The sequence below is a fragment of the Balaenoptera physalus genome (genome assembly GCF_965194825.1).
Source record: "Balaenoptera physalus genome assembly, chromosome: 4".
NCBI lineage: Eukaryota > Metazoa > Chordata > Mammalia > Artiodactyla > Balaenopteridae > Balaenoptera > Balaenoptera physalus.
Window position 1 is genome coordinate 88,143,919 of NC_138891.1, and position 12,965 is coordinate 88,156,883.

Consider the following 12,965-nt stretch of genomic DNA (forward strand, 5'->3'; position numbering starts at 1 on the left):
ATTTAACTAAATCATTCCTGGTCACTCAAGATCTGACTGAACAAGAATAATATTCACCATTTCAGTCCTTGTATAGCTGGCATTCATCTGGCTTAAACCACAAAAATAAGCTTTCGGATAACTGGTAAGTTTTTCAATTGCATGTACAATTTCTGACGCTATAAAGTTAAAAGAGCAAGGGAAGTTCCATATGCATAAGATGGACCATCTGCAAATTTGCATCAGCCTCAGACACTTAAGTAAAAATAAACTGCATTTTAAGATTCTGAGTGCATGAATAAAAAAATAGTTAGTTAACAGGGTTCCTTGGAGATGTGGCTAATTCCTAGGCTGGGGCAGAGAAAAAGATGAGCCTGGAGCATCTTGCAGTGCGAGAAAGAAACTGCTTTAAAAATGAAAGAAAAAGAAACAGGAAAAAAGGATTCATGTCAAAAGGACACAGGAACAAACTGACAGAGCTCCCAATGGCCAAAACTAGAACTATTTGAGCAACAAAATAATGAACTATAGCACTGGATTAAAAACCAACGTATTGCATATATATCCATGTGTCCATACTAATATAAGTAAATGACTGGGTAAGAAACAAATGGGAGAAAAGGGACAAATCTTCCTTAGATAAGAATTCTAGATACTGCCCCCTCCAGGAGAGACTCACTCCCAAAGACTAGAGTATAAAAAGGAAAAAGGAGTACCTTTAAAGTGGAAAGACAAGCCAGATACCACCTTAACCAAGGGATCAAGGTTAACTTTACTGCTGATAAATCATGTTGATAATAATGTACGCAATATGATATGAGGCAATGAAAAGGTCATTTCACCTCCTTGTATGTTTCCCTCAAACACATAACCCCAGTCTAATCGTGAGAAAACACCAGACATACCCAACCTGAGGGACATTCTACAACATATCTGACCAGCACTCTTCAAAATTCTCGATACATAAAAAATGAAGAAAGACTGAGAAACTATCACAGACTAGAGGTGACTAAGGTGACATGCTGATTAAATGCATGCGTTATCCTGGAGCAAATCTTTCTATAGAAAAAGGATGTTAGCGGAAAAAAACTGGTGAAATACAAATAAAGTCTGTCGTTTAGGTAATAGTATTGTAACAAGATTAATTTCTTAGTTTTGACAAATGTACAATATTTATCTAATACGTTAACATTATGGGAAGCTGGATGAAGGTAGTATCAAGTTTGAACTTTAAAAAATAACATATTTAAACTCAGTTTTTAACTTTGCACATTCAAAAAACGCTACATTCCCATTTCAGGGAGATCCTTTTGTAAGCAGACCATTGGTTCTCTCCACAGGTATTCTTTCTGACAACCTCTGAGAGAGATGGGGTGGCCATCTATTCATGCATCTGTTCTTGTTAAGATCCTTAAATTTTTACAGAAAGGTATTTATTCATCCTTCCACTACCTTATTTTATTAAAGAAAACATGTCTCTGTATTAACTAATCTCATCAGATTATCATTTTCTTAAGGCTTGCCAGGAAGGACAATAACAAATTCATTATTGCTTATTTATTCAAAGTTTGAATGAAAGAAACTATATTTAGGTAGGATTGCTTGAAGGATATGTGGTATATCCATTCCTCTAGTGCTCTAAAATCTAGTAGTCTGAAATGAACCAGGTCATCTGATCTAACACATTATGGACATCACGCCAACCTCCTAAACAACTGCTTTATACCAAATTATTCTTTGGTAAACTGTCACTAGTCTGAATTGAGGGATATACAGACCACTCCATGAAACTCATCACTGTGTTTTCTAGAAGAATGCTGTTGGAGTTATTGTTTCTCACATTACACAGTGTAATTCAGGCATAGGATGTTTCTTATGTATCAACAACAGGATTACGTGTGCCTCTCTTGAGAAAGGGATGGGTTTTTAACCTAATGTACCTTCTGGATTATAGAATTGGTTGTATCCCTTTTTGCACTGGATACCAGAAAACACAGTTAAATTTGTGGCTGGCATGTAACAAGTATACATAACGTCAAAGTACACATCCCAAATAATTTCACTTTTGACTACATTTTAAGTTATTGCTCTTTGATTTTAACCTTTATATGTATTATTTATATTATAGTGTTGCTTCGTGTTCATTGTTGAGAAATTTAGAGAATACAGAAAGACAACATTTTTTAAAGAAAATTAAAGATTATCCCATCACTCAGATAATCATTGGTAACATAATTGCAGTATAAGCATATGAACATCTAGACTTATCTTATCATGCTGTATTTTATTACCTTTGTTAGGTTGCTTTGAGGTTTTTTTGGGGGGGGTGTGGTGGAAGGAAGATATAAAATATAAATAAATAAATTGAAACAAAATTAAAGAGACACACTTAAGTCCTTGATCTTGCTTTGACTGGGTTAGATCTTACAACTTCGTAGGTGAACTTAATTCTGTGCCTGTGTCTTCATACATGCATTGAGACTCTTTACATTTAGGTACATTTAGGAATATACCTATAGTCACCCATTAACTTTAAATAACACTGAAGATAACATATTTTGCCTCAGGCATTACAATAAAGTGACCAATCAATCCCTGGTTCCTTAATTAATAAACATCTGCAGCATAAGCATTGTATTCCTTTTGCTCTTAATTGGAACTTGGAATCAGTTCACTTTTTTTCCTCTTAACTGAAGAATGGCAACATTCACTGGGTGACTGTTGAAGTAAAAGCTTAACTTGGGGGCCCCTGCAGAGTTCTGCTAATCTCCCTAGTAGGAAACCAACTAAATGAGATATTAGAGGTAAGAATAATTTTCATATACAAGGTATTGTAGCAGCATCAATGTTGTAATAATGATAATCGTAATAAAAATTATTCTTCTATCTTTTTAAAATAGTGAAGTGATACCCTAGTAAGAAGAGGGAACCATGGAAGAAAAAAAGGAAATAGGTTGTATAAATAATTTCAATTGAGAAACCACAGTCTTAATCTTTTTTAGTATGTGCTATTGAATCAGAAGCTCAAGAAGAAGGAGGAGGAGGGAAGAAGGAAGAAGAGTTTTTTAAATAAAGAAGAAAATGACTGGAGACAAGCAGGACAATTTTCATGGAGAAGAATTAAAGGGGAAGAAAAGGATCTTGTTCAAAAAGGATCTTAAACCATAGAAAGTGCTCATGGGTTTATAGTTAGATTGTTAGAACTGGGAGGACATCTTTTAAACACACCGACTTTAATGTCTGTCTCTCTGTCTCTCTCCCTTTCCCTCTCTCCCCATCCCCTTTTTTATAACAGATGAGGGAACTGAGATCCACAAAGGTGATACAATCTGCCCAAATCACACAGCTCTGTGGCAGAGGTAAGGATAAAAATCTAGACTTACTGATTTCTAGCTCAATTTCACTTTCACTTTACTGGCCAGGGATAAAAAGATATATATAGCAATGCCATGAGAGAGTCAACTCAAAGACAAACCATGGTTAACTAAACTCCTACTGCTGAGACTAGGTACCTCAAGGGCCAGCCTTTTTGATGTGTGTCTTAATTGGGACTACACAGTTAAAGATTCTAGCCATTATGTCTGTTTCTCTCCTATTACTTTGCCATAAAAAATGCTGAATAAATGTAGTCTATAATAATCTATTACACTGTTCTTGAATTTCTTCCTAGGCTTGATGCTTTGGTCAGCCCTTTGATGGTGGAGTCACTATGAACCCCTGATCTCTTTGCCTACTTGGACTTCTTTCCCATTCATTCTCCATGCTAGTCCTCAACCCTTGATCACCCCATGCCCCACAAAACAGCTAGAGAGGGTCACACACTGAGTAAACTTCATCTGCTAGCCCAACAGCCCTTGATAGATTCAGACAGTTGCTCCTAATTAATGTTCAGAAATTCTGTTTTCCCCTAATTAATTCTCTGAAAAATTCCACACTGTAGTTGTTGCCATGCTTTTCTTCTATCCTTATGTCTAGTTCCATCTTCTTAGCAGATAACCCCATCTCTTATTTCACTGAGAAGCTTGAGGTCACTTTCCTCTTTCTCTCCCAGAAAACATCTATGTACATACTTTGGGTGCATTCCTATGTACTCTACATACTCATCCTCTTTCCTAGATTAACTTCTGCATCTGCCTCCTGGTCCTATATTCCTCTCTCCATTTCCAAACCCTAGATTTTTCTCTATCAATAATTCCTTATGTCTGGTTTGCTCAAAATTTTTCTTTGTTGGCTCTCTATCTTCAAAAATGTTCAGATCTCCACCCTCTTGAGAAAAGCATCCTCAAGCTTATCGTTCATTTAGCTGGCCCTGGCCCTTGGAAAGTGCATTAACTCTCAATATTTGAGTTATTGCTGTTATTTGGACTCTTTGCAGACCTGTATCTCCAGCCTGTACCTTTCTCCTAAGCCACAGTTAAATTGTATTTAATTCTGTTCAAGATCATCCCAGTTTTGTTCAATCAGTTTAAGAAAATTTGATTTCACACTTGTTACCACCTTTCATTTTTCTATTTCTGACTTGTTACACCTTGATTTTATTTTCCTTGGTTCTCTGACCTCTTTTTAGATTTAAAACTACTTCTATAATCCTCTCTTTACATATTATTATGGCTCAAATTGGCATTTCCGTATAGCAGATACCATCCTTCTATTTCTGCATGGTACTGTAGACCAGGTAGATAACCCCTCATGCCCATAGAATTAACTGACTTGTTTCCTGGTCAGACTCTTCCCCAGCAGCCGGGGACGGGGTAGCTGCCCATCACTCAGATAATCATTGGTAACATAATTGCAGTATGAGCATATGAACATCTACAAGGTATTTTCTTTTGGGAAGTTCGAGCTGGTCAGGCCCCCATTATCTTATATCTTAATGTTTATAATGGCCTTCACACAAGTTCCTAGCCAGTGGATTCTGAACAAAGATGGGAGCTCGAACTTCCCAAAAGAAAAAACAAAAAACAAAAAACACTGCTGTTCACATCATCTCTCTCTTCAAAATTCTTCACCGTCCTCTCACAATGTATTCTACAGAGTAAAGCCCAAGTTCCTCAGCCTAGAATTCAAAGTTTCTACTCAGGTCTGTATCTTTAATCTCTTCATATCTTTCATCAACATAAATTCACCTCTTCAACCAAATTTGTCCACTAAGGTATGCATGTGCGTTTCCACTGCAGCACTACTTTGCGTATGCCATTCTTCTACTTTTAAGTCAAACAACTCTTTCTTATCTACATCTTACCCAACCAATGCCAAAAAAAAGGAAAAAAAAGGATTAAATCAACATCTGTTACTGGTTAAAACCTTTAGTTACCTACGACCAGGTGGATGCTTCCCTCACTTGATGAAGGACTTTCACCTTAAAACAATAGTCAATATTATATTTAATAGTAGAGTTATAAAATATTTCTATTAATATCCAGAGTAAGATGAGGATGCTAGCTATTATCAATATTATTTAGGGGCTTCCCTGGTGGCACAGCAGTTAAGAATCCACCTGCCAATGCAGGGGACATGGGTTCAGTCCTTGGTCCGGGAAGATCCCACATGCCACGGGGCAACTAAACCCGTGCACCACAACTACTGAGCCTGCACTCTAGAGCCCGCGAGCCACAACTACTGAGCCTGCATGCCACAACTACTGAAGCCTGTGCTCCTAGAGCCCATGCTCCGCAACAAGAGAAGCCACCACACAATGAGAAGCCCATGCACCACAATGAAGAGTAGTCCCCGCTCGCCACAACTAGAGAAAGCCCACGGGCAGCAACGAAGACCCAATGCAGCCCAAAATAAATAAATTAATAAATAAATAAATTTAAAAAATTTATTTAATGCTGTAGTGGAATTTAAGAGATATCTATTTTGGCAAAGAGGAACCAAATATATCTTAATTTGAAGAGAATATGATTGTTGCCTACTCAGACAACCTAAGAAAATCAAATGCAAAAGTAATAGAATAAGAGAGCTCGCCAAGGTTGCAGATTATAAAATAAATATCCCCAAATCAATATATTTTCTATATACTAGAAATTACCAGTTAGAAGAAAATATAATGAAAAAATGATATCATTCACAATAACTCAAAAGTATATAATAATAAAAATAAAATTTAAAAGAAATGTGCAGGATTTATATGAACAAATCTGCAAAAATTTAATGAGGACTATGTCTTATCCACCACTCAATTTGAACTGTGAACTCAGCTTAATTCTGCCACCTCCAAAAAGCTTTCCAAAACCAAGGTCAAAATATTCTCTCTTACCTGAACTCCTGCTGTTTTTGTTGTGGATAACAGTCAACTGATTCCTAATCACATAGCTCCTTAAATTTAGACAGATTCTCACAGTGATTGTGATGTAACTGGTCACCTCAATCTTTTTAGTTTCTGCTTTCTCATCTGTAAAATGGGAATCATAAGAGTATGTACATCCCCAGGTTACTATGTAGATTACATGAATAATTTATAATTAATAATAACAATAATAATTTATAGTAAATAATATTTAATACTTATTAAACAAAATATCAAATAATAATTTAAATTACTATTATATTTCTACTAATTTAAATTTGTAATTCCCTGTTATACAGCTTGGCATATAATAAGCCCTCAACAAATGGTAGCCTTTAGTTGTAACTCTTGGTATGAGGTTACAATTAGTTGGCCAAGGTGTTGACAAATGTAAAAAATGAATGATCCTTTTAATTCTATGGATGGCGATATAGGAAGAAATACAGAGGAAACACAGAAACTACAACTCAGAACTAAAAGGAGTCAGAAAGTATAAGTAAAACATGTCAAGATCTGGGAATCAGGAGAACACATAAATAGAAGAAGTTTGGAGTTGCTTTAGAATACAATTACTGGGAAAGAATGGAGCCAATGGGTATTCCAGTTTCTGGTCAGAAACTATGTATAACCATGGAAAGCCTCCACTTGGTTTTAAAAGAACACTGCACTTATGTCGGTAGGAAGATGAATGTATCCAGACAGGTAATGGGTTAGATTTGCTGACATTCTAAGCACTGATCCTACAGAAAGTTTAAAGATAGCTTATCAAATCAATGGGAAGGTGAGTGTCGTGGCAGCAGCCAAACTGTATGCAATTAAAACATCATATCCAAACTGTATACAATTAAAACATCATATCTATGCCTATAGTAGATGCACAGTAAATATACTTTGATAAATTCAATGCCCTTTCAGAATAATTGAGATCACCTAGAGTGATCTTAATTTACGGTATTATGAAACAGTTTCTTGTTATCAACTGGTTCAAATGCCAAGTTCCAATTAGAGAATATTCATTCCACATGAGCTACAAAAAGCCAAAAGCTATTCTGAATCAGGCTTATGTTATCCAGTTTGACTTCAAGAGAAATTAATTTTTTTAATTATTATTTATCCATCTTGCTTCAAAAAGCATTGAAGGCAGCAGAAATCTGTATTTTCATTCTGATACTGGTACATGTTATCAAATCTCATCGCAGGAACACATGGGAACCCTCACATAATTTATTTCATGTAACTTTTTAAATGTTACTAAGCGTGTTATAGTCATTAGTAAGTTTTCAGAAATATTTGGACTATTATTTTAGCAAAGCTCTTCTCAATGTTAACACAGTCCCTACAATGGTGACCTTTTAAACATGGTCAAGTTAGAAGGATTCAAGAGATCCTTCACAATGTTTAGAATTTCATCTGCCAGTCTATTTTCTCCTTCCTCTCTATTGCACAGGGCTCAAGAGAGCACATTACAGATGCTCTCATATTGCATAAGGACATATTCTGTTGGACTAGTCTAATATCATTTTTAAATGAGTCAAAGGTAAATAAAAAACCATCATCTCTATCACACGGTTAAATCCACCTGAGAATTCTGTCACATGACTACATTTTAAAAACATACAACTTTCAACAGAGGTTTAAATCTTTTTCACAGATAGTTATAAACATAACTATCATCCAAGTAGTCCTAGAAGACTTTGATGGATCACAAAGAAGGACTGTGGTAAGCTCCAGCGAGGGTGTTTTTGAGATGGAAAATAGAGGATAATCCAAATGGATGAGAGGCTTAGCTAGCTTGACTCTCAGAGTGTTGTGTCAACAATTATGTATAAGGGATCTATAAACACACAGTACAATATGGAGAAACAAGATGAAAAGATCCTAAAAGTCAAGGAAAAATGTAAATACCAGTTTGAAGCAACATTAAGGTGATGTCACCTTCGACTGAGAAAGGACAGTGGACTTTTCTGCTGAAAACGTGAGTTAATATCCCAATCCTGCCACTTACTAGCTCTGTTATTTGGGTGAGTTATTGACCCCTAAAACCTAATTTTCCTTATCTATACATTGTCTAGCAGTAATCTCTACTTCCTGTGTGTTTTGAGGATTAAGAGAAAGGATTTATGTAGAAAACCTTAGTAATTTTACTGATTAACGGTATAAAGATAATATAAGGACTAAACTGTGTGCGTATGTGTTTCAATGCCATAAAAAGGCACACTTATACAGTCTCCTTTGTTGCCTTGTGTCTTTTAACCAGGACAATATGAATACAAGGAATGCAGAGACAGATACTAACATTTGTATGCTATAAAGCAAGAGCACTGCCCTTCAGCTGATGAATGTTTAGAATGAAGAGTGAACGAGATGGCATGGATCATAGCCTGGTGTGTTTCCACCAAGAGAAACTCAAGTCACCTTCTAGGTTTCTTAGTTAACTCATTGCTCTCAGAGATAGTCATGTAAATCAGCTGACACTTATCAGGAAGGTACAAAAGCAGACTGATAAACTACCCACCCAATGAAGACTTATTAATCACACATTTTATGAGATTGCTCCACAGGAGAGGGTTGATCCATAAAAATCAGCAGAGCAAAAGAAATGCAGCCAGTGGTATTATTCAGTTTATAAATGTACCTCCCTCTTCCCCCTTTGGATAGCAGAAAATCTCAGAAGTCACTCAGCCTTTGCTGTGTGGACCACTTTGAACTGGGCCCTGCAGGAAAGCGAAAGGAAATAGAAAAAAAGAGAAAAGAGTATTTAAGGTACTTATCTGGTGAAGTGTGATGAGGAAGATACAAATCCCTTACAAAATCTAAAGACAGCGTGGTATAGAGGTTAAGTGCACAAATTTCAGAATCAGATCCAACAGGGCTAGAATCCTGTTAGTGGCTCCACCACTTACTCACAAAGTGACCGTACTAAAGTAACTCAAAATTTCTATGCCCCTGTTCCCATGGGGGTGATGACATCTCATAGGGTGACATGAGTGTTACATGCAATCACACATGTCATCCACTTGGTGAAAGCACTCAATAATGATGGCTATTATGTTTATGTTGAGGGAAATGATCTCAGTCTTGGAAATATATAAGCACTCATTCCCCTGCTTCAGAATCAATTGACAATAATTTTGCCTTTCTTTCATTTTTCAAATACCTGAACACTGAGAGTTAAACTGTTGCTCGCTGGGAGGATAGACTGACTAGAGGAAAAAGAGACACAGAGGGGCTATGGCTGGAGCCCTGTTTTTCCTTTTCTGACTAAGCCTTGACTGAAAGTAACCCAGTGGCTTCGTGTTAACTACCTTGCAACGTGGACTTGGAGGCGGCCACTGGCTAGCTTTGTTATCCTAGGCAAGTTCTTTACCACTGGGCCGCAGGGTCCACCCTGTAAAATGAAAATAGCAATACTGCCTCGTACAGAGAGTCACTGGTGTTTAAATGAAATTAGTGTTTAAAATGCATAACAATGCCTTGCGACCTAAACATTCAATAAAATGTAGATAATAATGATGATGATAATAGTAAGTAGGTCACCTTGCAATTTAAATCTGAAAGTCTAATGTTACTGCAGAATTCCTTATAAGGAGCTAAAGCAGGAAATTCAAACTGAAATGCTGTATTATTGGCACTATGTATTTTATAACTAGGGTAAGAATTGATGCTAATTGGGGGAAATGTTTTTAGAAATGTAGGATAGACAATAAACTCCTATCTGATGTCTGATTTCCCCAAACTTCTCCATTATTTGCTCAAACTCCAGCTAGCTTTTTTCCTTCCAGATCTTTTATGATGAGGCATTTGAGAAATATTTTACACGTAACTAAGTGCCATCATACAAAATATCTTTTACCTCCAAATAACTTCAAATTCCAATCTGAAACTAAATATAAACCCCCTGGGAAAGTCTGGAATGCCCAGTCACGTTACATCAAGCAACAAGGATACTTTGGCAGCACAAACCCTGAGCTGCGATTAAAAAGACGTTTCCCCTCATTGAGCTGCTTCTAGTATCAGGTACTATGCTAGGCTCTTTACAGGTTTAATTGGATCCTCATAACAACCCTGAAAGGTGAATACTCTTATGCTCATACTTCAAAAGCAGACCTAGAGACGTGAGACGGTTTGCTCAAGATCAAAGAGTTAAGAAATGGCAGAGTCCGGGCTAGGCTCTAAATCTGTCTGACTTCAAAGCCTTTCCTCTCTTCCTTAAGCCTCATTGTCTCTCCCCAGGAAACCGGGCACCCACCCAAGCCCGTCAGTAGGGACCACAGTCACCTGCTGGTGACCACATGGCCCAGGGACTGTTGCGGGCAGCACCATGGAGTCCAGTGCCCACCGGGGGATGGTGCTGAGGCAGCGGAGAAGCTCCTTGCTTGGGTTGGCAGTGGCACCAGCGAGCCTGGCCTTCAGGTGAGGTGTGTAGAGAACCTAGCTGCAGCAGGCTGGAAAGACAAGGCGGAGGGGCAGGTAGAGCCTGACTCAGAGCTTACAGTGGCTTTCAAATGTTGTCATTGCTCACAGTGGTGTTCTGCTTTGCTGTTAACAGTGCACTCTTTTTTTCAAATGAACTCCTATGTGCTACCCCTTTATGAGTAAATATATAAGTAAAAGCTCAGATGCTCTGATGTGGGATCAAGGTACAGAGAACTAGGGCCTTTAGGCTCTTTGCTGGCTTCTGGTGGGTGGCTCCAGAGACACATCTATGGAGCCACAAGGCTCTCAAGAACAGTTTGAAAATCACTGCATTACTGTTAACAGAGTGTTAAAAAAAAAAATTGAATGTTGCAGAACCATGTCACACAATGAGCTTTTTCTAGCAGTGTTTCTCAGAGTGTGCACAAGAATCAAATAAATAGTTTGTACAAATGCAGATTCCTGTTCCACAGTCTAGATCTGCTACTGGGGGGAATTCTTAGCCAAAGATCTGGAAGATCCACTTACTGCCATACCCCCAAATAATTCATAGGCTCTCTTTATGCAAATGTGGCTTGAAAGGTTCAGAACTCAAAGAGTTAACTTCACTCAGATTTTTTTCAGTGAAACCCACAACTTGGTTACAACCTGTCCCTGCTGTGGTGTCCTGCTTTCTGAACTTGATCCCAAGATGATCGACAATGATGTCATCCAGTGACAACTTCTCCTTGCTTATGTGAGTGACAGACTTCCTCCAGGATCTTATAAAAATGTTAAAAAGTACAGGCATGCAAAAATTGTCACAATATAGAGTAAGATTTTGAAAAATCCAACATGTGTTTTTTTCTTCCTTAATTGTAACTGTCATAGAATATTTCACAGCAATAAAAAGTCTCAAGCTTTTCATTTCCAGACTCTCCTAGAGAGAGTTTATTAGACTCCCTGGGAGTGCAGTTCAAGAATCTGCATTGTTATGAGCTCCCGGGGTGATTCTTAGGTGCTCTAAAACTTGAGAGCCAGCAGTCTAAGACTTGGCTGCTTTAAGTGTGGCCTGCAGAGCTGCAGCGGGGGCATCCCCTGGAAATGTGATAGAAATGCTGAATCTTGGGCCTCACCTCAGACTTGCTGAATCAGAATGTGCCCTCCAACAAAAGACCCCAGTGACTCCAGTGTGCAACAAAGTTTGGAAACCACAGTCTTGCTACTCAAAGTGTGGTCCTGAGTGCTTGTTAGAACTGCAGACTCTTGGGTTCTATCACAGACCTGCTGAATCTGAATCTATATTTTAACACATCCCAGGTGGCTTATAGGTACATTAAAGTTCAAGAGGCACTGGTCTAGAAGAGTCCAGGCAGACCCCTCCAACTGCAGTTGGAAGGTAGAGATGAGAGGGCAGCTGGAAGCACGTTCTCAGCGTAACTGGCGCAAGCAGGCTCAAGTACGGACGGGACTGAACGAAAGCCGCCCTTCTACAGAGAAGCGGCCACTTTCATTACTTCTTGTTTGCCTGGTTCTCATCACATCATGGCCTGGTGAGGGGGGTGGGTGCAGAATGATTCCTCATTTGGCTGTTTAAGCAAGAATGCTAACATTCACTATGGATTAAAATCCATTAATTAATTGCCTTCTCGTTCCAGGCAGTGGGAGAAAGACATAGTCCCCACCAGGCCTCCCCCATTCCCACATCAATAGGCTGGCCTGTGCCCATCACCTGCCTCTGCCTCCCCTCCCCGCTCCTAGAGCCCATAGTGAACGTAGATAATGAGCCCAGCATGGTCACTTGGGGGAACCCATCCCTAATTAGCTGGAGCGTGCTGTGCCACATCTCACCTTGCCCTCAAGGACACATCATTGGTTGATCTTCTACATTTCTCTTCACCTGGCATCAGGATTCACTCAGCAGCTGCTTCCCGGGTGTGACCTATGGCTCCACCAGGAAGGAGGCAGGAGGACCTGACCTCAGGGTTGCCCCCTGAATGCTCACACCCATGACCCCTGTGACAGACCCTCTGACCCATTCAGATCCCCATGTTCTTCGAAGACAGCCTCCGGCGTCTGTGTTGCCTTGGGGTTAAAAGGGAAAGGGGATCTCCCGAATCCTCCATGGATTTTCAACAGCGCTGATTAGAAAGGGTTTCAGTTCCTCATCGTATCTGCAGTGCTGTGGTGCTGTCAGCAGTCCTCACACTGCGCTGCTCCCTTCGGGACATGCTCTTTCTATTTAGGATTTGGACAGGAGGGGAAGCACGTGTGCCCTCCCGATACACGTGTCCTTTCA